This window comes from Schistocerca cancellata, chromosome 3 (genome assembly GCF_023864275.1).
Source record: "Schistocerca cancellata isolate TAMUIC-IGC-003103 chromosome 3, iqSchCanc2.1, whole genome shotgun sequence".
Taxonomy (NCBI): domain Eukaryota; kingdom Metazoa; phylum Arthropoda; class Insecta; order Orthoptera; family Acrididae; genus Schistocerca; species Schistocerca cancellata.
This window is the reverse complement of record NC_064628.1, coordinates 708,430,140-708,454,957: the sequence shown is the minus strand read 5'-3', so window position 1 is coordinate 708,454,957 and position 24,818 is coordinate 708,430,140. Positions and strand designations below refer to the sequence as shown.

The 24,818-nt window shown below is 41.2% G+C and overlaps 1 protein-coding gene across 1 annotated transcript in view; it reads left to right on the top strand.

Annotated features, from left to right (window-relative positions):
• LOC126176527 (rap guanine nucleotide exchange factor 4) overlaps positions 1-24,818 on the top strand; it is a 186,330-nt gene that overhangs the window by 126,018 nt on the left and 35,494 nt on the right. The window lies entirely within an intron of this gene.

The window sequence follows — 24,818 nt, the reverse complement described above, 5'->3', positions numbered from 1 at the left end:
CATCGGGAGGAATTACAACTGCTCCTCCGCCTGCACTGTCCGCTCGTCCTTGGACTCCAGGAAACCAAGTTGCGCCCGACTGACCGTATTGCCTTTACCCACTATACCTCGGAGCGGTATGACCTCACCCCTGTGGACGGTGTCCCAGCTCATGGTGGGGTCATGTTGCTCATTCGGGACGACGTCTATTACCATCCCATCCCATTGACCACCCCACTCCAAGCAATAGCTGTCCGCATTACTCTTTCTGCTTTTACTTTTTCAATTTGTACCATCTACACTCCACCGTCGTCTGCTGTTAGTCGGGCTGACATGATGCACCTGATCGTTCAGCTTCCCCCGCCGTTTTTATTGTTTGGCGACTTCAATGCCCATCATCCCCTTTGGGGCTCTCCTGCATCCTGTCCAAGAGGCTCACTCTTGGCAGATGTCTTCAACCATCTCAATCTTGTCTGCCTCAATACTGGCGCCCCGACTTTCCTCTCGGACTCCACTCATACCTACTCCCACTTGGACCTCTCGATATGTTCTACCACTCTTGCCCGTCGGTTCGAGTGGTATGTCCTTTCTGACACCTATTCGAGCGACCACTTCCCCTGTGTCGTTCGTCTCCTGCACCACACCCCATCCCCACGTCCTTCGAGCTGGAACATACTGAAAGCTGACTGGGGACTTGACTCATCCCTGGCGACCTTTCCGGACCACGATTTTCCCAGTTGTGACAGTCAGGTCGAATACCTCACGGCTGTTATCATCCATGCTGCCGAACGTTCCATTCCTCGTACTACTTCCTCACGTCGCGTTTCCGTCCCCTGGTGGAACGAGGCTTGTAGGGACGCTATCCGTGCTCGACGACGTGCTTTACGCACCTTTCGCCGCCATCCTACGTTGGCGAATTGTATTGAATACAAACGACTCCGAGCGCAATGCCGTAGAGTCATCAAAGACAGCAAAAAAGCTTGTTGGGCCTCTTTCACCGGCTCCTTTAACAGTTTTACTCCCTCTTCCGTCATTTGGGGTAGCCTGCGCCGGCTGTCGGGCATTAAGGCCCACTCCTCGGTACCTGGCCTGACCTCAGTTAATGCGGTCCTTGTTGATCCGGTGGCTGTCTCCAACGCCTTTGGCCGCTTTTTCGAGGAGGTTTCAAGCTCCGCCCATTAGCATCCTGCCTTCCTTCCCAGGAAAGAGGCAGAAGAGGCTCGGCGACCTTCCTTCCACTCGCTGAATCTGGAAACCTATAATGCCCCCTTTACTATGCGGGAACTCGAACGTGCGCTTGCACTGTCCCGGTCCTTTGCTCCGGGGCCGGATGACATTCACGTTCAGATGCTGGCACACCTTTCTCCGGCGGGCAAAAGCTTCCTTCTCTGTACCTACAATCGCGTCTGGACCGAAGGTCAAGTCCCCATGCGTTGGCGTGACGCCATTGTTGTTCCTATACCCAAACCCGGGAAGGATAGACACCTTCCTTCTAGTTACCGCCCCATTTCTCTTACAAGCTGTGTCTGTAAGGTGATGGAGCGCATGGTTAATGCTCGGTTAGTCTGGATTCTTGAATCTCGACGGCTACTTACTAATGTCCAATGCGGCTTTCGTCGCCACCGCTCCGCTGTTGACCACCTCGTGACCTTGTCGACATTCATCATGAACAACTTTTTGCGAAGGCGCCAAACGGTAGCCGTGTTCTTCGACTTGGAGAAGGCTTATGACACCTGTTGGAGAGGAGGTATCCTCCGCACTATGCACAGGTGGGGCCTACGCGGTCACCTGCCCCTTTTTATTGATTCCTTTTTAATGGATCGAAAGTTTAGGGTACGTGTGGGCTCCGTATTGTCCGACGTCTTCCTCCAGGAGAACGGAGTGCCTCAGGGCTCCGTCTTGTGCGTAGCCCTTTTTGCCATCGCGATCAATCCAATTATGGATTGCATTCCACCTAATGTATCAGGCTCTCTCTTTGTCGATGACTTCGCGATCTACTGCAGTGCCCAGAGAACATGCCTCCTGGAGCGCTGCCTTCAGCGTTGTCTAGACAGCCTCTACTCATGGAGCGTGGCAAATGGCTTCCGGTTCTCTGAAGAAAAGACGGTTTGTATCAACTTTTGGCGATATAAAGCGTTCCTTCCGCCATCCTTACATCTCGGTCCCGTTGTTCTCCCATTCGTGGACACAACTAAGTTTCTAGGGCTCACGTTGGACAGGAAACTGTGTTGGTCTCCACATGTCTCTTATTTGGCAGCCCGTTGTACACGTTCCCTTAATGTCCTCAGAGTTCTTAGCGGTTCATCTTGGGGAGCGGATCGCACTGTCCTGCTTCGCTTGTATCGGTCCATAGTCCGATCGAAGCTGGATTATGGGAGCTTCGTCCGCTCGGCCGTCCCTCTTACGCCGGCTCAACTCCATCCACCATCGGGGGATACGTCTTGCGACCGGAGCCTTCTACACTAGTCCTGTCGAGAGTCTTTATGCTGAAGCTGCCGAGTTACCGTTGACCTACCGGCGCGACGTACTGCTGTGTCGGTATGCCTGCCGGCTGTCGTCTATGCCCGACCACCCCTCTTACAAGTCCTTCTTCGCCGATTCTCTCGACCGTCAGTACGGGTTGTATGTGTCTGCCCTGCTGCCCCCCGGAGTCCGCTTCCGTCGCCTGCTTCAACAATTGGATTTTGCCCTCCCTACCACCTTCAGAGAGGGTGAGAGCCCAACACCACCTTGGCTCCAGGCTCCGGTTCATATTTATCTCGACCTCAGCTCACTCCCGAAGGATGGTACTCCGGCTGCAATGTATTGCTCACGGTTTGCCGAACTTCGTGCTCGACTTGCCGGTCACACCTTTATTTACACCGATGGCTCCAAAACTGACGATGGTGTCGGCTGTGCCTTTGTCGTCGGGGCCGCCACATTTAAATACCGGCTCCTCGACCAATGTTCCAGCTTTATGGCCGAGCTTTTTGCTCTCCATTAGGCCGTTCATTATGCCCGCCGCCACCACCATTCATCATATGTACTCTGCTCTGACTCACTCAGTGCTCTTCAGAGCCTTGGAGCTCCCTATCCGGTCCATCCCTTGATTCAACGGATACAGCAGTCCCTCCATTCTTTCGCTGATAACGGTGGTTCTGTCAGCTTTCTGTGGGTTCCCGGACATGTGGGAGTGCCTGGGAATGAGGCTGCGGATGCTGCAGCCAAGGCTGCAGTCCTCCTGCCTCGGCCAGCCTCCCATTGTGTCCCGTCATCCGACGTTCGTGGGGATGTCTGTAAGAGGCTTGTGTCGTTGTGGTGGGATGGTTGGTCATCCCTCCAAGGAAACAAGCTCCGGGCAGTAAAACCGCTACCAACTGCTTGGACAACATCCTCCCGACCATCTCGGCGCGAGGAGGTCCTTCTGACCAGGTTGCGGATTGGGCATTGCCGGTTTAGCCACCGCTACCTGCTCTCCGGTGACCCAGCCCCGCAGTGCCCTTGTGGTCAGGCATTAACAGTGCGCCATGTTTTATTGTCGTGTCCCCGTTTTAGTCAATTTCGTGTTGTCCTGTCCCTGCCATCTACTTTACCGAATGTTTTAGCTGATGACGCTCGAGCAGCTGCTCGTATTCTGCGTTTTATAACTTTAACTGGCTTGTCCAAAGACATTTAATCTTTTTACTTATTTTGTCTGCATCTTTGTCGGGTCCTTCTGGTGTCCCCTCCATCCCCTTGAGTTTTACCAGATTCCATGTGCTCTAACAACAGTGACTGGGCGCTAATGACCTCAGCAGTTGAGCGCCCTTAAACCCAACCAAAAAAAAAAAAAAAAAAAAAAAAAAAGGTTCTCAAATGGTTTCGTTCATATCTAGAAAACAGAGTACAGTCAGTAGAGATCACACATGTCTCCAGTGGATCAAAGTACATTGAGAAACATATATCTGATCCACAACATATCAATATTGGGGCCCCTCAAGGAAGTGTACTAGGCCCTGTATTATTTCTGGTGTATATAAATGATTTCCCACAACATATCAGTCATGGAAAGAAGATATTGTTTGCGGATGATAGTAACATAGTAATCACCAGTAAGACACCAGCACAAATGTTGGAAAATTCTACTGAAGTGCTAAGGGATGTTCACAAATGGTCTCAGGAAAACAAAGTAATTCTCAACGTAAAGAAAACAAATACAATATGCTTTAGAATGAACAGAATACAGAGTCCCTTACATTTAAAACTAGATAACATCTCCATAGATGGTGTACCTACAACAAAATTCTTAGGGTTGCACACTGACAGCCAAATGAAGTGGAATGAACATGCTATGAAACTCTTGAAAAAGATTTCTACAACATGTTATGCACCTAGAGTCCTTGTATCCACATGCAGTAGTGAATATTTGAGAACTGTATACTTTAGTTATGTTCATTCAGTAATCCATTATGGTATTATTTTCTGGGGAAATAGTGCTCAGAATTTGCAAACAGTATTTAAAATGCAAAAGCGAGCAGTAAGAATTATAACAAAAAGCAGTAAGTGGGCCCACTGCAGAGAACTATTCAAAATGTTAGAAATTCTAACTGTTCCTTGTGAATTTATATTCCAAACCATAGTGTACATAAAGGAAAATATAGAAAATTATAGCACAAATAGCAGTTTTCATAACTATAGTACAAGAACAAGTCACTGTCTTCACCTAGACAGGAAGAATAAACATAAGACTCAAAATAGCTTCTTGTATGAAGGTGTAAAACTGTATAATAAACTGTCACAGAAAATAAAAGAAACAGATAATGTGTACTGCTTTAGGAAAAATCTTAAGTTGTTTTTGCAGGAACACTGCTTTTAAACTATAAGTGAATTCCTTAGTACAAAATGATTGTTTTGTTTCACAATACTTTGATAAGGAGCAAAAATGATTTTAAATAACTTATATGTCACACTGTTTAACTACTTGTAACAACAAACTGTATAAATATATGAATGTACACAACTGACAACATCCATACATTTTAAAATGTCCGTGGATGGCTAAATAAATAAATATGAATCATTAGTTTGGTATCGTACACCTATGAACAAAATGTCCTCACTAGATATAACTGGAGATAACATTTACGTGTATAGCAAATATTTTACCTTCGAAAGTTTTCTTCTCAGATCCATAATACTAATTTTGTTCTGTTTGCTGCTGAATACTGCAACTAGCCACAAATGCTTTAAAATTACTTTATTTCAATCCTGCAACCAGTTTTGGGCTACCATCCCTATCTTCAGATGGCTAACATTTCCAATTTCATTGATGTTTTGGTTAGCAGCGCATTGGCTACTCCTGCACTGCACCAGAATATTTAAAAATCTTCAGGAGCAGCTGACATGCTGCTTATCAGAACATCAAGGTATCTGCAAGTACTGTTCTCACGTGTAGCTAGGACTCATTATCCATCCATGTAATTGTCATGTATACTGGATCAACACAACACAAATTAATAAATAAGTAAATGGAAGTGGAAATGTTAGCCATCTGAAGTTGGCCATGGCAGTTCCAGTGCGGTTATGGCATTGAAATACAGCATTTTAAAAGCAACTGTGGCCAATTGTGTTATTCGCTAATAGTCTTTGACAGCAGCTGACTTCACAAGATCCAACATGTATAAGATAACATTATGTTCCGTTTCTCAAATTAGGAAAATCAGTAATTTGCTATACTCCATACATGTTTATACAGATGATTTAATTAAATCTAATTATTTTGTGGAATATAGACAATAGTGGCACAAAATGATAACTGAGTTAATACGTTTTTACTTTTTAGTGGCATATTTGCCATAATGAACATTTGAGAGTAATTAAAACTGCCAGTCATGGACATAGTTTTAGCTTGTCAAAAAAGTTTAACAATGTTTGAGAACTGAAACCATCTTGATTTTCCTTTCCTGTGAGTAATAAAAAAGCAAGTCTAAAAGAATAGAGATCTGTTAACTGTCAGCAAATGGATCATAGGAGAACACACACATTCTTTAGGTAAATGGCAGCAAGGCATGAGAAGGATCAGCCTGTGCACTCATTATGCATGCCTGGGGGAGGCATAATAGACAAGATAGGTTATATTTCATAGACTTGGGCTTGAGACCTGTAGTGTCCCCTAAATGGGTAATTGTGTGTGAAGTGCACACAAGGGGTTTTTAGATTCCACACATCTCCATGTAGTCCAGATAATGATAGCTGGTGAGAGCCTGAAGACTCAGAGAAATGCTTCTAGTCTGCCTCCACTCCCTCCACCCCAAAGAAGGATTAAATTCATAATGATCAACATTTGCTACATGGCTACTGGGTTTGAAGCATTTGCAAAAAGCAGTTAATCTCATGTAGCACTGGCTACAGCAGATGGCTATAACTCTAAATTGACAGCAGCAATACGGGAGGAAATCTACGATTATATCTAAAGGAGAAGTACATGCGAAATTAAGGTTTTGTACACTGATGAATCAAAACATTATGACCAGCTGCATAATAGTTTGTTTGTCCATCTTCGGAATGAAATACGTCAGTGGTCCTGCATGTCAGTGATCTGACAGTTTGCTGGTAGGTTTGTGGAGGTATATGTCATTTGATGTCTACACTGGTTATATATTTTGCATAAATAACATGGTGATGGCACCCGATAATGACCCAGATGGGTTTCATAGGATTTAAATCGGGAGAATTTGGTCACTGAGACATCAGTGTGAGTTGATTATAATGCATCTCAAACCACTATAGCATGGTTGTGGCTCTGAGACATGGATAATTATACTGCTGAAAGATGTCATCCCAGTTCAGGAAGACATCAAGCACTGAATGGATGCAGGTGGTTTGCAGCTGTTAACTTATTTTTTATTACTACCACAGGTCCCATGAAAGTGCAGGAGAATGTTTCATAGTTTAATACTGCTCCCACCAGCCTGCATCCTTGGAGTGGTACACATTTTGAACTGCTGTTTGCATGGATAACGGTGTTTGTGGAGGAGACGAGGTGTGAACAGTTCTCTAAGACAGGTGCACACCTTTCTCGGGGAAGGGAGTGGAGGGGGGGGGGGGGGCAGTTGGAAGAACGCATCATCAGAGATGCTGCAATAATGGGGGTTTTCTTGCAATGAGCGAATCATCTTCACAGTCAATGTCTACAAAATGTAAATGGAATGAGGCTAACGATTCAAAGCCCTCCCAGCTGCACCATGGTTCCTAATGGTTTCATGTTCTGAAGACGGTAAGTTGTTTGCTGTGGTAAATCCGTTTATTATTCAGAATGGTGTTGATGTAGTTGCTGGCCCTGTGAAATCCTGCTCTCATTTTTGCAATAGCACTTTGCTTTTGGGGGCTACTGATTCTCGAGCACAACTACTGCTTGCTGCTTAGCTCCTCCATGGCAATCCTGTTCATGTTGAGACCCATCAAATGCCGAATTCTTCCCATAATGCTATTTACATTAGGCTGCTTGGTGGTCTGACCGAGGCAGAAATCCAAACGTACCTCTCTGCATCAACTGCAGTAAAGACCATGCCATCTCCTCTCATGATTTTCCCATGTATCTCAATGAGTGGACTGTCCAGGAGACCTGGGTGAAGTAAAAAGTGCCATATCCTTTCGCTCACAAGTTGTTGGCTAGTCAGAAACCCTGTGTTCTACAATCTGACACTTACAGTACTGTTCTTGTTACATCTTGCTCCATGAAGGACAGGGCCACGCAGAAAAGTGACCTCAAATTTAGTGCCCTAAGGCCAACTGGATGCTTTGCCCCTCCCTGCCAACCTTCGACAAACATATCCCCAATTGTGATGACCAGTTAGAGTATCACACAAACATTATCCATACTGCCGCAGAATGTTCCATACCTTGCACTTCCTCTTTACCAAGCCATGTCACAATCCCTTGGTGGACTAAGACATGCCGCAACGTAATTTGCATATGGAGACATGCTCTCCACGTTTTTAACTGTCATCCTACAATGGCAAACTGCATTCATTATAAACATTTGCATACACAGTGTCATCACATTCATGAGAATAGCAGAAAGCTAGCTGGATTTCATTTACTAGTTCTTTGAACAGTTCCACTCCCTCTTCCATCATGTGGGCCAACCTCTGATGGCTCTCTGGGACCAAGATTCATTCATCAATTTCTGGCCTAACAGTAACAGATGATGTCATCATGGACTGTATTGATATCTCCAACACTTTGGGCTGCCATTTTGTGGAGATTTTGAACTCCTCCCACTATCACTGTGCCTTCCTCCATTGGAAGCGACTGGAGGAGGCTGGGGCGGTAACTTTCTCTTGTCAGAATCTTGAGTGCTACAATGCTGCCTTTACTATGAGTGAGCTAGGTCATGCTCTCACTTCATCCTGATCCTCTGCCCCAGAACCAGACAATGTTCACATTCATATGTTGCAGCACCTCTCTCTTGTGGGCAAGCACTTTCTGTTTCATACGTACAACTGCATCTGGGCTGAGGACACGTTTCCCAGATGCTGGCATGAAGCCACTGTCATACCCAACCTAAGCCTGTTAAGGACAAACACCTTCCTTCTAGCTACCACCACATTTCTCCCACCAGCTGTATTTGCAAGGTGATGGAATGTACGATTCATGCTCAGCTTGTGTGGTGGCTCAAGTCTCCCAATTTACTAACCACTGCACAGTGTGGATTTCGAGCACACCATTCTGCAGTTGACCATCTCCTCACTTTGTCCACCCATGCCATGAATGGTTTTCTGTGGAAATCCCAGACTGTAGCCATGTATTTTGGACCGAGGTTCAAGGTTCACATGGGTTCTGCCTTGTCCAATGTCTTTATCCAGGAAAATGGTGTGCCTCAGGGGTCTGCCCTGAGCATTGTCCTCTTTGCTAACGCCATTAACCCTGTAATGGCCTGTCTCCCGCCAGACATCTCCGGTTCCTTTTTTGACAATTTTGCCATCTATTGCATTTCTCAAGGGACCTGTCTTATTGAGTGACATTTTCAGTGAAGTCTTCATCATCTTTACTCATGGAACATCGACAGCAGCTTTTGTTTTTCCACTGACAAAACCATTTGTATGAATTTCTGGTGGTGCAGTTGGTTCTTCCATTCTCTTTACATCTTGGGTCTGTTGTCCTTCCATTTGTTGAAACTATGAAATTCCTGGAGCTCATGCTGGATAGGAAACTTTCTTGGTCCTCCCATGTGTCTTTCCTGGTGGCCTGCTGTATGCCATCCATCAATGTCCTACATATTGTCAGTGGCACTTCCTGGGGAGCAGATCAAACCACCCTCCTCCATTTGTACCAGTCCTTATTATTATTTTTTTTTAATGCATCTGCACATCCATCCATCTTACACTGTCTCATACTATCCAGCATCTTCGCATCCATTTGACCACTGGCACCTTTTACACTAGCCCACTTGAGAGTCTATATGCAGAAGCTGACGAACTATCACTTCCTACTGCTGTGACTTTCTCCTCAACAGATATGCATGCCACTTGTCTGCCTTGCATAGCCATCCATCCTATGCCTCCTCCTTTGATGACTCCTTTGATCACCAGTATGGGGCATGTCTCTCTTTCCTGTTACCCCGTGGAGTTCGCTTTCGGTTCTTGCTTTGGCAGCTTAACTCCACACTACCTGTCACTTTCTTGATGGGTGTGAACCCTTCACCACCTTGGCTTTGTGTGGTGGACAATGTTCACCTTGGCCTTCATTCGCTTCCTAAGGACACTACTCCAACCTCACACTATCGCCTTTAGTTTCACAACCTTCGCATGGAACTTAGCATAGTACTTTTGCGTGCACTGATGGTTCTCGGATTGACCGTGGTGTTGGGTGTGCCTTTGTCATTAGCACTGAGTTTTTCAGTACTCTTGATGGAGCCACTGTGATGTTTATAGGGGTTCCTGGTCACATCGGTCTCATCGGAAATAAGGCCACTGACACTGCTGCCGAGGCTGCAGTCCTTGTACCTCAGTCCGCTAGTTCTTACATTCCCTCCAATGATCCCTGTGTCATGTCTGCCAGCAGGTAGTGCCACTTTGGCATCACCACTGGACCTCCCTTCATGGGAACAAGCTCCAGGTTATTAAGCCTCTGCCAGTGAGTTGGATGACCACCTGTCGGCCCTCTCACCATGAAGAGATCATTTTAGCTACATTGCATATCGAACACTGTCATTTTAGCCATCGCTGTTGGTTAAGTGGTACTCACCCACCACTTTGTTCTCAACCTTTGATGGTCCATCATTTCATGATGGAATGCCACTTTTTAATCCCTTACATTCTTGTTTGTGTTTGCTGTCTGATTTATTGGCCGTTTTAGTGAACAATGCGCGGCCTGTCAACCGCACTTTACTTTTTATCCATCGAAGCAGTATGCGAAGGAATTTAATTTTGGTGTATTTTATAGGCCTTTCTCCATGTCCCTGTTTTTATCTGTCTTCTCTTCCATTGATTGGGATTAGCATGTAGTCATTTTTAATTCCCCTCTTTGTCTTCATGTTCTACAGTGTGACATTGGCACATATAATCCTAGTTTTTTTTGCAACCTAAAATGAAACAAACTTCCAAATACCACATTCTGTGAAGAGTGTGGGTGTCCAACCATTTATTGCCCAGTGGTAGTTTCACTGTTGTTCTATCACCTTCCACAGATGCTCACTACAGTAACACATGAACATTTGAGATACTCGTTTATACACTCTGTGTAATATCACCTTTGTCAAAGTCTCTTGTGTCAGTAGATTTCCCCATTTGTGGCCCGTGTCATCACTATAATTATTCCCCATCTGTATTTGTTCCACTTCCAAGCTTTACTTATCCTGTCACCTTCTCATAACGCCACCAGGTGATATCCAACCTCATGGTGGGAAGTGGTCATAATGTTTTGGCTTGTCAATGTATATGTCACAGCAGACACAAAAATCAAATCCGCTGAGATAGAAATTGAAGATGAATGCAAGATTGTTTAGGGTTTGGACACATTGTCATAGATGATAACAGATGAGCATAAATGTTAGTAGTAGTAGTAGTAGTAGTAGTAGTAGTAGGAACAATAATACCGTATTCAACATCTAATGGTTCATTCCATGTGTGCAAACACGACAAAAGTTTCAATCTTTGATACACAACACAGTAATAATTTATTCTGAATACATGATTGATTAACGTATGGCAAGATTATAAATAAATAGTTTGCTGCTATTTACAATTTTTTTTTTCAAAACACTTTTTATTCTGCATGTTGCAGTGATATTTTTCTAATATGTAAAAAGGGTTTTCTAAAAGGAATTTCTTATGCTGAAACTTAAGATTTATTGTGGGAAGAGTCATTACTATCCTGGGCAGTGAATTAACAAATTTTAATCCTGCATATTGTGGACCCTTTTCATAGAGTGATGTTCTGTGGCTGCTGACGTCACTTTTTTGTTTATTTCTGATATTGTACTGATTCAAATCATAATGTATGGTAGGATATGGTCTTCTAACAAGTAATACAGCTTTTAGAATATACATGTTTACAATGGTCAGCACACCAATGTTGGGGAAATAGGTCATGGTATGATTCCTTATATTTAACTCCACAGTTGATTCTTATGGCACTTTTTTTTTTTTTTTTTTTCCAAGAATTGATAGCTTGTTTATATTTTCTGTGGTTATTGCACCCCAAATTTATATTTCATAGTTCAGGCATGAGGAAAATAGTTTGGTATGCAGTCCTTAGGACAACATTATCATTGTAAAATTTGCTCACCATATTGACTGAAAATATATTATTACATAACTTACACACTGGAGAGTCAACGCGTATGTCACATTTCAGATTATTTTGAGTGGTCAAACCAAGGAATTTCACACTAAACTCTTTTTTGCCATTTCACTACCTGTGTACAGTTTAACTTCTTCATTGAGTCTACAGTCATTGAACTGTGTGAAACATGCTGTAATAGTGGCTATATTTAGGTGGCTCCCATTAAAGTATCACACTATTTCATTTGACACATTATTGCAGTGGGCCTGTACTTCATTAAATGATTCCCTTTTACACATTATGGGCATATCATCTGCATACAGAATTACTGTGTAGTTTAGAGAGCAATATTTAACATGATTCACATAAATCAAACAGAAGAGGGACATAATACTAAACCCTCTAGCACATCTTACTTTATATCAATAACGTTAGATTTTTGAACACCATTTTGTTTTAAGCAGTACAAATTATATTTGGTTACTCATGTAAGAATTTGTTAGGCCTTAAGCAATGCATCTTACACCAATGTTCCATAGTTTATTTAATATAGGATAGTAATGTTCACACAGTCAAAAGTTTTCTCAAGGTCTAGGTATATACCTGCAACATATCCCTTGTTCTCAGTGTCACTTACCACCCCTTCAATTAACAGAACAGTTGCTATGCTAATTAATTTATGTTTTAGGGATACAGTTTGATTTTCAAACTCTAAATTGCGTTCATCGAGAAAATTTATGTTTCTGTTATATGTGACTTCTTCAGTTATTTAGGAGAAGACTGGAAGTATTGAGATTGATCTGTAATTTACTACCTGGGCTATTTTTAGTTTGTCTGGAAAGGTGCCTTATTCTGTTATATTATTTACAGCTACAGGGAGATGTATGGAGCATTTAATTTACACTTTCAATACATTAATACTGAAGCCATCATGCCCTATCAACTGGAGGATTTTAAATAACTAATCATATTCATTATTTATTTCCAGTTTGTGGGCCATGGATATGTGCTATGCTCAGAAGGATTGCCTTTAAAATTATACTCTAGGTCTGTTCGATTTGTCATTGTTGGCTTTCCCTACCAAAGAAAAGTATTCATTGAATATGTTTACAATTTTGAGTTTGTCTCTTATTTACATCTCATTATGATTAATAGTAAGTATTTACACAATTTGTCTGTTCTAAAACTGTTTATCACTGCCCAGACGCCAGCAGTAACAATATGTGAAGCCGTAAAGTTTGCTTGCAACATATTTGTTCCTCGTCAGTGATAATAAATCTTTAAATGTATGACAGATTTTGAAGACTTCTTTTAGCCTGACGTTTTCTGTATCATTCAACATTAGTCAATGGAATAATTTTAATTTTCACTTTGCTTCAGTGATGTTACCATTTATCCAGATACTTTCGTTTATATTTTTTGCATGTTTAACTTTTGTGGCTACAATAAGGCATGTGATATGAAAACAGTAATAGAAGTCGGCAGCAATCTGTCATGTGAAAAGCTATCACTTTCAAACCATGGTATATCTGTTAACATGCAGTTCAGTCTATCAATGTTAGCATTATACATAATTCTTTTGCTTATATTTTCTTCCTTTTTAATAACAGATGATGACGTGTAGGACTCTCGTTGTAGATGTACTGTAGGAAAAATGGGTTACGTTTGTTATTATGCTATCGAGATATGTTTTCATCATCCCAACTTCTCTAGTTGGCTCATAAATGAGTGGGCTCAGATGGAATTCTTCTAACAAGAGACATAGTTTTTGGTTAATAAGTCTATATTTACTTCACCTGTTATTATCATATTTACAGAGCCATTTAAACCAGAAAATGTACTGTCACTAACAGTGAAATTACTTGTTTCTTTTTAGATTAGATTAGATTTAGTTTTCATTCCATAGACCGAAATGAGATGATTCTCATGGGTGTGAAGGTTCCATCCCCACCATGAGTCTTGTCTTCTCTGCCAGAGGCTCAGCAAAATTTCATGGAGAGTGGTTAACCAATTCTAATTAAGTTTTCAGTGTATCACTGTTCAGTTACAACTGATATCTCGCACCTATTAATCCATGTAATTATACACCAATTTGCTCATTTTTAAATTTTTCTGTGTGATTTTTAGGCTGGACCATATAGGGTGATTCAGAACTATCAAGCTATCCAGCAGGCTGTACGTGTTTCCATGGCTTGTCAGCAGTGGCTGTTTGTGTGGCAGACAAATGTCCGTGTACACTACACCATGCTGTGCCGCGACACAATCCATGCCCAATTCATCAGTCGACATTCGTTGACATGTCTGATAACCAATACCCACTTCATCCACAAGTTCTTGAACGGTTCAACGTCAGTCCGCACGAACCAATTGTTGAAGATTGCCAACAACGTCTTGCATTGTGCGGCAACGGGCCTTCCAGTGGGAGCATCATTTTCGACGTCTGTATGGTCGGCCCTGAACCCAGCATGCTACTCAAACACAAGCATACAGCTCATTCTCTGTCCCCGAAACACTTGCTGAATCATTGCAAAGGTTTCTGTAGCATTTTTCCGTAGATTCACACAGAATTTGATACACACGCACTGTTCTGTTCATGGCTCAATCGTAAAATCAACACACACCAAACACAGAGTTTTATGGAAATCACTGTGGACATGCAACACGCCCTCCCAGCTGAGTGCCACTCCTCACACTGACTCATCAGATATGCAGCTCTCGCCACCTAGCAGTGCGAAGATCTACTACTCCTACTTTCCAGATGGCAGCAACAGTCCTGAAAAATTTGGATTCCACCTTGTATATTTTTCATGAATTGGGGGTTACAATATTCAATCTTGCTACGACAACCCTATGTTCTCTAATCCCTGTATCCATTTTGATGCTTGTTATTAGCTCAGGATTATTTGTTGCTAAGAGGTCTACAGTGTTTTCAAAACGGTTTATTATTTGTGTGGGCTCATGAACTAACTGCTCGAAAGATTTTCAGAGAATGCACTTAGCACAATTTTGGATGATGTCCTATTGTACTACTGCACATAAACATGTATTTTTTCCAACATATCAAAGATAAATTAAAGTCACTACCAACTGTAACTATATGAACCGGCTATGTATTTAAAATTAGACTCAAGTTTTCTTTGAACCTTTCAGCAATTATATCATGTGAATTGGGAGGTCAGTAAGAGGATCTCATCATTATTTTATTCCATTTGCCAAGAATGACCTCTGCCCATACTAACTCACCGGAGCTATCTCCTTTAATTTTGCTACAAGATAAACTACTTCTAACAGCAATAAACACTCAGCACCAACTGTGTTTAGCCTATCCTTTCTGTACACCGTTAGATTCTTCTAAAAGACTTTGGCTGAACTGATCTTTGGCTTTAGGCAGCTTTCAGTGCCTATAACGATTTGAGTGTCAGTGCTTTCTATTAGTGCTTGCAGCTCTGGTACTTTCCCAACACAGCTTTGACAATTTACAACTGTTATACTGATGGTTCCTGTAACTACATTCTTCCTGTGTTTGGTCTGTACCCTTGGTGACTGAAGCCATTTTTGTTCTTTCCCAAGATCCTCTAACTTAAAAAACTGCCCAGTCCACACCACACCACACAGCACATGCTAACCATGTAGATGCTTCCTGCATGTAGTGGATTTCTTATGGCACAAGTCAAGACATCTACAGCCTAAACGGTTGCAGAACTGCCTGAGCCTCTGCTTCAGACCCTCCACTCAGCAGTGTACCAGAGGTCCATAGTCAGTCTTGTCGGCTATGCTGCCTATGGTGAGCTCTGTTTTCATCTCACAAGCAAGACTGGTATCCTTTACCACTTCTGTTAGACACGCAAAATCAGAGAGACTCTCTTCCAATCCAAAGTGACCCACCTCATTGGTACTGACATGAGTCACCACCTGCAGTTGGCTGCATCCTGTGCTCTTCATGGCATCCAGAAGGACCCATTCCACATCTTGAATGACTCCACCTGGTATGCACACGGAGTGTACATTGGCTTTCTTCCCCTACTTTGTGGCCATGTCCCTAAGGGGCCTCGTAACGTGCCTAAAACTGGAGCTCCCAAAAACCAATAATCCTACTCTCTGTGACAGATGACTGCATCTGGCTGAGCAACAGTGTCGGCCACAGACAGCACCTGGAACCTGTTTGTGAGACTAACTGGGGGGAACCTTATGTGCGGCCCCCAGGAAGTCTTTCACCAACTGCCATGCCCTGAGGCAACCTCCCATTTGACCATGGCTGACGGTTCAACCTTGGTGCGAGCAGTAACTGAGCTGGACACCAGTGAGGACCAGTCCGAGGACACGGACATGCTGGGCATCTGCTGGATCTCCATGGCAGGCCCACAACAGTGATGCCTATGCACTGCATCTTCAAGCTGTGTAACCAAAGCCATCACAGCCTGGAATTGAGACTGAAATGTCACCAACTTGGCTTGCATCTGCACACAACAATCACAGTCTCTATCCATACTAAAGACCATGAAAAACTACACTCAGGCAGACAGGCTATCGACAATTGCTGCAGAACTCTACTGTAGAGCCTAACAAAAATACAAGAACTGTGTGTAATAAATCAGATTAATATGCAGAGATTCAAAAACCAAACTACTGAAGCACTCAGGTGAGACCAAATAATTCGCCCCTGATCAGGAACTTGTAATATGTCACAAAACAGTTTCCTTTCCAACACAAATAAAAACCTAAGAACTGTGTTTATTAGACATTAAATTAACATGCAGAAACTCAAGAAACTAAACTATCAAATCACACAAAAGAAATTATACAACTCACTCCTGGTTACTCATTAAAGTCACAAAACTGGTTACTTCCCTGTTGCTAATTCTGTTTCGTCCGGTTGCTGTTGCCTGACTTCCTCAAAAATTAATTTGTTGGCAATCTTTTTACCTCTTTCGTTCATGTACATGCCATGAGATGAGATGTGTACAGATCTCTTTCTAGATTGCTGGCATTTGTGAGAAAAACAAAAGTTAAATTTATTACAAATTGTTTTAAGCCTTTCAATTGTCTTACACTCTTCCAGGTTCACAATTGATTGTGGAATGTTAACAATTGCTTTAGCACTCGTTAACTTGTCAAGTGTCACATTCACATGCCCAATGGCATCATTTACTTAATTTTGAGCTACATCATTTGTAACTGCCATGACAATCACACAATCATTTGATGAGAATGATTCACCATCTTGAATTGATCACCACACTCATATCCAAATGTAATGGAAAACTTAAGAAAAAAAACTCAGCTCATTGATATGTATTTTCTAGAATCATAGTGTTGCATTTGTAAAAGCTGTCAAAGGCATCAAAATATGTGTTCCGTCACTGTGGGATGACACATGATGCTGAAATTGAGGATAGATAAGCAAAACCAGACATGGACTGATTAGTATTTTAATTTAAAAGTGGAAGTCATGAATTCCATTTTCAAATTTTCGATTGAAAAGGAAGATCCACAAGTGCTACCTCAGTTCAGCACTGGCAGCAGTGCATAGATGAGTGATATGGATATTAGTGTCAGCAGTGTTAAGAAACTACTTAAATTTCTAAACTTTAACAAGGCCCAATGGCACCTCTCCCAGATTTTATATATAATTTCTGAGTTAGTGCGTTTTTCAGTTAAAATATATTGCAGATCCCTCACACAAAAATTGTATTCAATAGCTCCAAAAAAGCACAGGTCATAATCATCTACAAGACCAATAGCAGAAGTGATCCGTAACACTACTGTCCAATATATGTGACGTTCATTTGCTGTAAAATGTAAAAACATATTCTAAGCTCAAATACAATGAAGCGTCTTTAACATAATGACCTCCTCAGCAACAGAAACTCAGCTATCACTGTTCTCAGATGACAGCCTGAAGCCTGTGTATCAAATCAGTCATGTGGATGCAGTATTTCTTAACTTTCAAAAAGCATTTAACTCACTAGCACTCTATATTACTATTTGAATGAAGCTTCAAACAAAATTTGTGACTGAATTGAGGATATATTGGTAGGGAGGATGCAGCATGTTATCTTGGATGGAGAACTATCAACGTATGCAAAAGTAGCTTCAGACATGCCTCATCAAAGTAGTTTTGGGCCATTGCTGTTCTTGTTACACATTAATTATTTGGCAGACAATGCTAATGGTAATCTCAGATTTTTTCAGATGATACAGTTGTCTACAATGAATTACTTCTGGAGAAAACATGCACAAATAATCAGTTGGAACTAAATAAGATTTCAATGTTGTGCAAAGATTGGCAACTTGCTTTAAATTCTCACAAATGTAAAATTGTGCACAACACAAAACACAAAAATGTAGTTTCCTATCAGTACAATATCAGCTAGTCACAGTTGGAATCAACAGCTCATACAAATATCTGGGTGTGACACAAAATACAGTAAGTGTCAGACTTTGGTTAAGAGATTTCTCATGTAACACATCCTGGAATATTCTTAAAATGTATTGGACCCATAGCAAATGTTGAGTGCATACAAAAAAGAGCAACACAAATGGTCACAAAGATAATCATCTTGGTGTTGAAGCTCTTTTGTCTGTATTTGCTTTAACAATAACATATGTTTTTGAGTAGGGTCCACCTTTAGCAAAACACAATTTTGTTTTTTGTCCCAGACATGTTTCACTGCAGTTGCAGCATCATCAATGCATTTTTTATTGTTATGGCTTCTTACTACTTGCTGTGGTTTTCCTGCTGTATTACATTTTTACAGTGACTGTTTTTCTTTACAGTTTGTCACCTGCAAAATTTCTTTTTTCATCATCTTCTTCATTGTCAAGTCCTATGTATTGATTTGTCACTGTCACTGTCACTGTCACTGTCACTATCACTATCACTATCACTATCACTGTTTACCAGTAGGTAAAACCCACTGATGATGCTGCAACTGCAGTGAAACATATCTGGGACAAAAAACAAAATTGTATTCTACTGAAGGTGGACACCACTCAAAAACATATGTTATGGTCACAAAGGCTTGTCACTTTCACTGCTACTATCATTGTTTACCAGCTGGTAAAAACGGTGACAGTGACAAATCAATACACAGAACTCGACAATGAAGAAGATGACGAAAAAAGAAATCTTGCAGGTGACAAACAGTAAATAAAAACAGTCACTGTAAAAATGTAATACAGCAGGAAAACCACACCATGTGGGAAGAAGCCATAATAATAAAAAACCCACTGATGATAATGCAACTGCAGTGAAACATGTCTGGGACAAAAAACAAAATTGTGTTTTGCTCAAGGCGGACCCCACTCAAAATCATATGTTATGGCCACAAAGGTTTGTTTGACTCCTTACACTCAGGGAAATACTGAAAAACATGAACTAACAGAGACTTGAATATGTCAAGTATACCACTAAAGCCTACTTAAAGAGTTTTAAAAACTAGTGTTATATGAGGAATGTACTGATGTACTACTATCACATCAAAGCAGCATAAATGAGATTTTAGTACTTACATCATACACAGAGGGCATTTAAACTGTCACTCTTCCTGTGGTCCACACACAAAAGAAATGGGAATACAACCTAATACTTGATACAATGAAACTACCCTTGCATACTTCACAATGATTTGCTGAATATGGATGAATATGTTGACTTTTAGGAATTTCATTATTTTATGTGTATAATCTGTTGTAACCGGCAAATATTACCATTGTCTATTTAGAAGTTGTTCAATGTCAGTCAGCCATAGCAAATGATAATTCATAATGTAGAAAAAAGAATTTTACTGTGGTTTATGTATTTAAGCTGCACGTGCTACCAGACCTTTGTCTTTAAAATCAAGCAACGTGAAACATTAAGACAATGGGTACATTTTTTGGTGAAGTGGAATTCAAATCCCCTCTGACCCACCAAGAATAAGGGTTTTCATGTTCATATTCATATTTATTCACCTTTAAACACTTTACATGCAATCAGTGTCATATAATAAAAGTTACTGATACATTGTATACATCTATATATACATATATTTGACAAGACAAATTGAGTGCGTAATATTCATGGCAGCCCTGCAGCCAGGTGACTAGCGCAAGGTTTGGTGTTCTCGTAAAGATAAGTCATTTTAGATTATAAAACATATAGATTAGTACTGATTATGTTGTAAATAAGTGTATTAGTGTGCCGTTTAAGTGTACCATTCAAGGTTTCATTTTTCTTTACGTAATATAGCAGAAAACGCGAAAAGACCGTACAGTCGTATTTTCTGTTTACCTTCTGCTGCAGCAAATCTATAGAATTTCGTTTAGTTGTTCCTTGCTGTCTCCAGCAATTTAACTTAGCGTACCTCTTCATTATTTAACTAGCATTTCCGGAAAGTAGCATAAAGTTTAAGTTGTCGTTTCAGAAACTTTGAACTTTTGTTTTTGTTTACACACAGTTGCGTATAGACCAAATTTGTGTAACCATATTTTCGTGTTTATCTGTAATTTAACTGACTTATTCTTAATAAACTTTTACGTTTATCATGAGTGAAAAGTGCTTGACTTTCCGTAGAATTGTTAGGTCGGGGCTTTGGTGTGATGAGTTCGGGGCTTTGGTGTGATGAGTGCTGTAGTTTTTTCCATGTGGGTGACTGTAGTGGCGTGGGAATAGGGGAAGTAAATGAGACTCATCAGTGGTTTTGTAGGATTTGTAGTAGAGATAGGAAGATACTAGAACAGAAGGGGAAAATTGCCGCCCTTCAGGCTGAGTTAGACAAGGCCAGGGGAGATCTTGACAGGTTAAGGAGGGAGAAGGGTAAAGAGAGGTGGGAAGTGGCAACAGGCAACAGGAGGAACAGGCCTAGAACTTTGTCTGACAGCTTTATGGTGAATGTGGAAAATAGATTTGACCTGTTGCTTCAGTTAGAAGCTGGTGAGCCTCAAGCAGTTGCAGGTGTAGACAGGGCACAACAAACTTTCAGCAGCAAATTGAAAAGTAAGAATGTAGGGAAATCAGTAAAGAGAAAGAAAGTGTTGTTAGGTAGTTCCGATGGAAGAGGTGTTGGCCAACTTTTGCAGGATGAACTAGGATCAGAATACCAGGTCACCAATTTTTTTAAACCTAGTGCTGGTCTGGAGCAGGTGACAGAGGATTTAGGATCACTTTGCAAAGATTTCACTAAGGAAGACACCGTGGTTATAGTGGGTGGGGCAGGTAACAGTATTGACAGAGATCCTGGGTACAGTATAGAGTGTGACCTGGCGAAGATTGCATCAGCATCGAGGCATACTAGTGTTGAGTTTGTATCTGTTCTTCGGCACCATGACCGACCTCATTTGAACTCTTCTGTCAAGAGAGTTTTGGAGCTGGAACGGCTGCTCATGTCGGGTGCGTGGTCACACATTGGTGTGGTTCATGTTGATTCTCTCAGTAGGTGGGATTATACTAGGCATGGCCTTCACCTCAACAGGAAGGGGAAGGGTAAATTGGCTGGGGAAATAGCAGGAAAGTTAAAGGGGGGAGGCACTGTCATGAGTGGTAAAATACCAGTGGTTATAGGATTCAGAAAAGACCCTTTTTTAGGGTAGGGAGGACAGAAAGAAAGCAAATTTTAAGAGAGGTTAGAACTGAGACAAACCTTCAGTTTGAGAAAGAAATCAAAAAACATAATTACAGCTTATCACATCAGCATAAACAGCCATTGGCTAAGAATTTTCAACTGTCAGCAGATATTTTAACTCCACCCAATTTTAACTCAGTCAATGTGAAATGTCAGCTATCTTTGTTGCATCAAAATATTCAAGGAATGAGAAATAAAATTAATGAATTAACTATCTGCATAGATGAATTAGAGTCTTCAAACCCAGCTGACATAATCTGCCTCTCTGAACATCATGTGACCACTGGTATAGAACTTTTAAGTGTTACAGGGTTTAGGTTAGCATCTCACTTTTGTAGATCAGAAATGGAGAAAGGAGAGTTGCCACATTCATCAGGAACTGTCATAAATTTAAGAACATAGACATTCATAAATTTTGCCTAGAACAGCATATGGAAGCAAGTGCAACAGCAGTAGAATTTCACAAAAAATCCTTCAAAATATTACATGTATATCGAGCACCTGCAGGTAACTTTAATCTGTTTGTAAACCACCTTGAAGCTGTACTGGCCCATTTAACAACCAAAAACAAAGAAATAGTGGTTGCTGGTGATTTCAATGTAGATTTCCTTAAAGACTCTCCCAATAAGAACTTATTTGAGTTAGTAACACTATCATTCAACTTAATTCCCACTGTAAAGTTCCCCTCTAGGGTAGCCAATTGCTCACAAACAGCCATTGATAATATCTTTATAGAAAAGTCCAATGAACAAAATTATATTACAAAACCAATAGTCAATGGCCTCTCAGACCATGACATGCAGTTCCTTCTGTTAAATGTTAACACTGAACAGGATGTAAAATCTGTTAAATCTGAGCTCAAGAGGGTAATCAATAAGCCAAAAATTGATTATTTTAGGGCACTCCTCAGAGACATTCACTGGACTCATGTTTACAGTGCTCATCGCATGAAAAAAAATAAAAAAATAAAAAAATTTGCTAATAAAGTGCTTACCTTATTCGAACACTGCTTTCCCCCAAAACTTACCAAGGTTAGAGCAAAGTCTACAAAGAAGCCATGGATTACTCGAGGAATAGGGGTATCTTGTAAAACAAGAAGAAAACTGTATCTGTCAATCCGAAACATTTCCAATGTTGATGCTATAGCACATTATAAGAAATACTGCAAAATATTAAAGATTGTAATACGGATGTCAAAGCAAATATATTACAAGGAAAAGATAGTCATATCAGATAGCAAAATAAAGACAATATGGGATATAGTGAAGGAGGAGACCGGTAGAACCAGACATGAAGAGGAACAAATAGCATTAAGAGTAAGTGATACATTGGTGACAGATGTGTATAGTGTTGCAGAACTTTTTAACAAACATTTTATAACTTTTACTGAAAAGATGGGGTTGTCAGGTTCGGTAGATGCTGCTATGGATTACCTTAGACTAGATATTTCAAGTAACTTCCATAATATGAATTTGACCCTCACTACCCCAACAGAAATAATGTCCATCATAAAATCTTTAAAATCAAAAACATCTAGTGGGTATGATGAAATATCAACAAAGTTAATTAAAGAATGTGATTCTGAGCTAAGTAACATATTAAGCTATCTGCGTAACCAGTCGTTTATCAGTGGAATATTTCCTGAATGGCTGAAATATGCTGAAGTTAAGCCACTGTTTAAGAAGGGAGATAAAGAAATAGCATCAAATTTCTGTCCAATTTCACTGTTGCCAGCATTCTCAAAAATTTTCGAAAAAGTAATGTACAGTCATCTTTATAACCATCTTATCTCAAATAACATATTGTCAAAGTCACAGTTTGGATTTCTAAAAGGTTCTGATATTGAGAAGGCTATCTACACTTACAGTGAAAATGTGCTTAATTCATTAGGCAAAAAATTGCAGGCAACTGGTATATTTTGTGATCTGTCAAAGGCATTTGACTGTGTAAATCACAATATCCTTTTAAGTAAACTAGAATATTATAGTGTAACAGGAAATGCTGCGTGGTTCATGGTGTGGGTTCCTGTAGTCATGTCCTAGTTCATGAACCACGGGCAACGTATGAGTGGCCAAGTAAGTGGTCCCGACAGTCGGGATACCAGTTACTTTGGAACAAGGCTGGGCATCTCGGACATATTCTGAGTTGTGGTCACCTTTGTGCTCATCTGGCAAAGACTACCAAATCCACCGGTTAGTCACTCAGCCGTTAGGGGTAAAACCCAATGGGACTCGGGGCAAGTAAGGCTAGCAAACTGCTTCCCTGGTACTTTAAATATGATGCTGGCAACAATCAGAGCAAAATGCCTCGGACCTTTGGAGGTGACGGAGTCCCACCTCTAACTGACAAACCAGGGACTCCTAAGATACAACTTGGCAGACAAATGGTAATGAGATGGGGAGCTATTAATATCAATGGGGGCGACTCTGGGAAGAAGGTAGAGCTGGCAGAGGCTGCAAGTAAGATGGGGCTGGACGTTTTAGCTGTTAGTGACATTTGGGTAAGGGGTGAGAAAGAAGAGGAAGTGGGGGAATACAAGGTCTACCTGTCAGGAGTCAAAGCAGGAATAGCACAATGGGGTGTAGGGCTTTACATCAGGAAAGAAATGGAACCCAGCATAGTTGCAAGAAGGTATGTAAACGAACGACTGATGTGGATAGATTTGACAGTGGCTAGCAAGAAAATTAGGATTGTGTCAGTATATTCGCATTGTGAAGGGACAGATCAAGATAAGATGGATAGTTTTTATGAGGCACTCAGTGATGTAGTTGTTAGAGTAAAGGACAAGGACAGTGTTCTGCTCATGGGTGATTTTAATGCCAGGATTGGAAATCGAACAGAAGGGTATGAAAAGGTTATGGGTAAATTTGGAGAGGATATGGAGGCCAACAGGAACGGGAAACAACTCTTGGATTTCTGTGCCAGTATGGGCTTAGTAATCACAAACTCCTTTTTTAAACATAAGAACATTCACCGGTATTCTTGGGAAGGCAGGGGAACCAGATCTGTCATTGACTATATAATAACAGATCAGGAATTCAGGAAGGCTGTGAGGGACATACGTGTATTCAGGGGATTCTTTGATGACACTGATCATTATTTAATCTGCAGTGAAACTGGGATTGTGAGGCCGAAAGTGCAGGAGGTCAGGTCCATATGTAGGAGGATAAGAGTGGAGAAACTTCAGGATAAGGAAATCAGGCACAAGTACATAACAGCGATCTCAGAAAGGTACCAGTTAGTTGAATGTAGTCAATTACAGTCATTGGAAAAGGAATGGACAAGGTACAGGGACACAGTACTAGAAGTGGCTGAAGAATGTCTTGGAACAGTAGTGTGTAAAAGTAGGAAGAAGCAAACAGCTTGGTGGAATGACACAGTCAAGGCAGCCTGTAAAAGGAAAAAGAAGGCGTATCAAAAATGGCTACATACTAGAACTCAGGTAGACAGAGAAAGTTATGTTGAAGAAAGAAACAAAGACAAACAGATAAT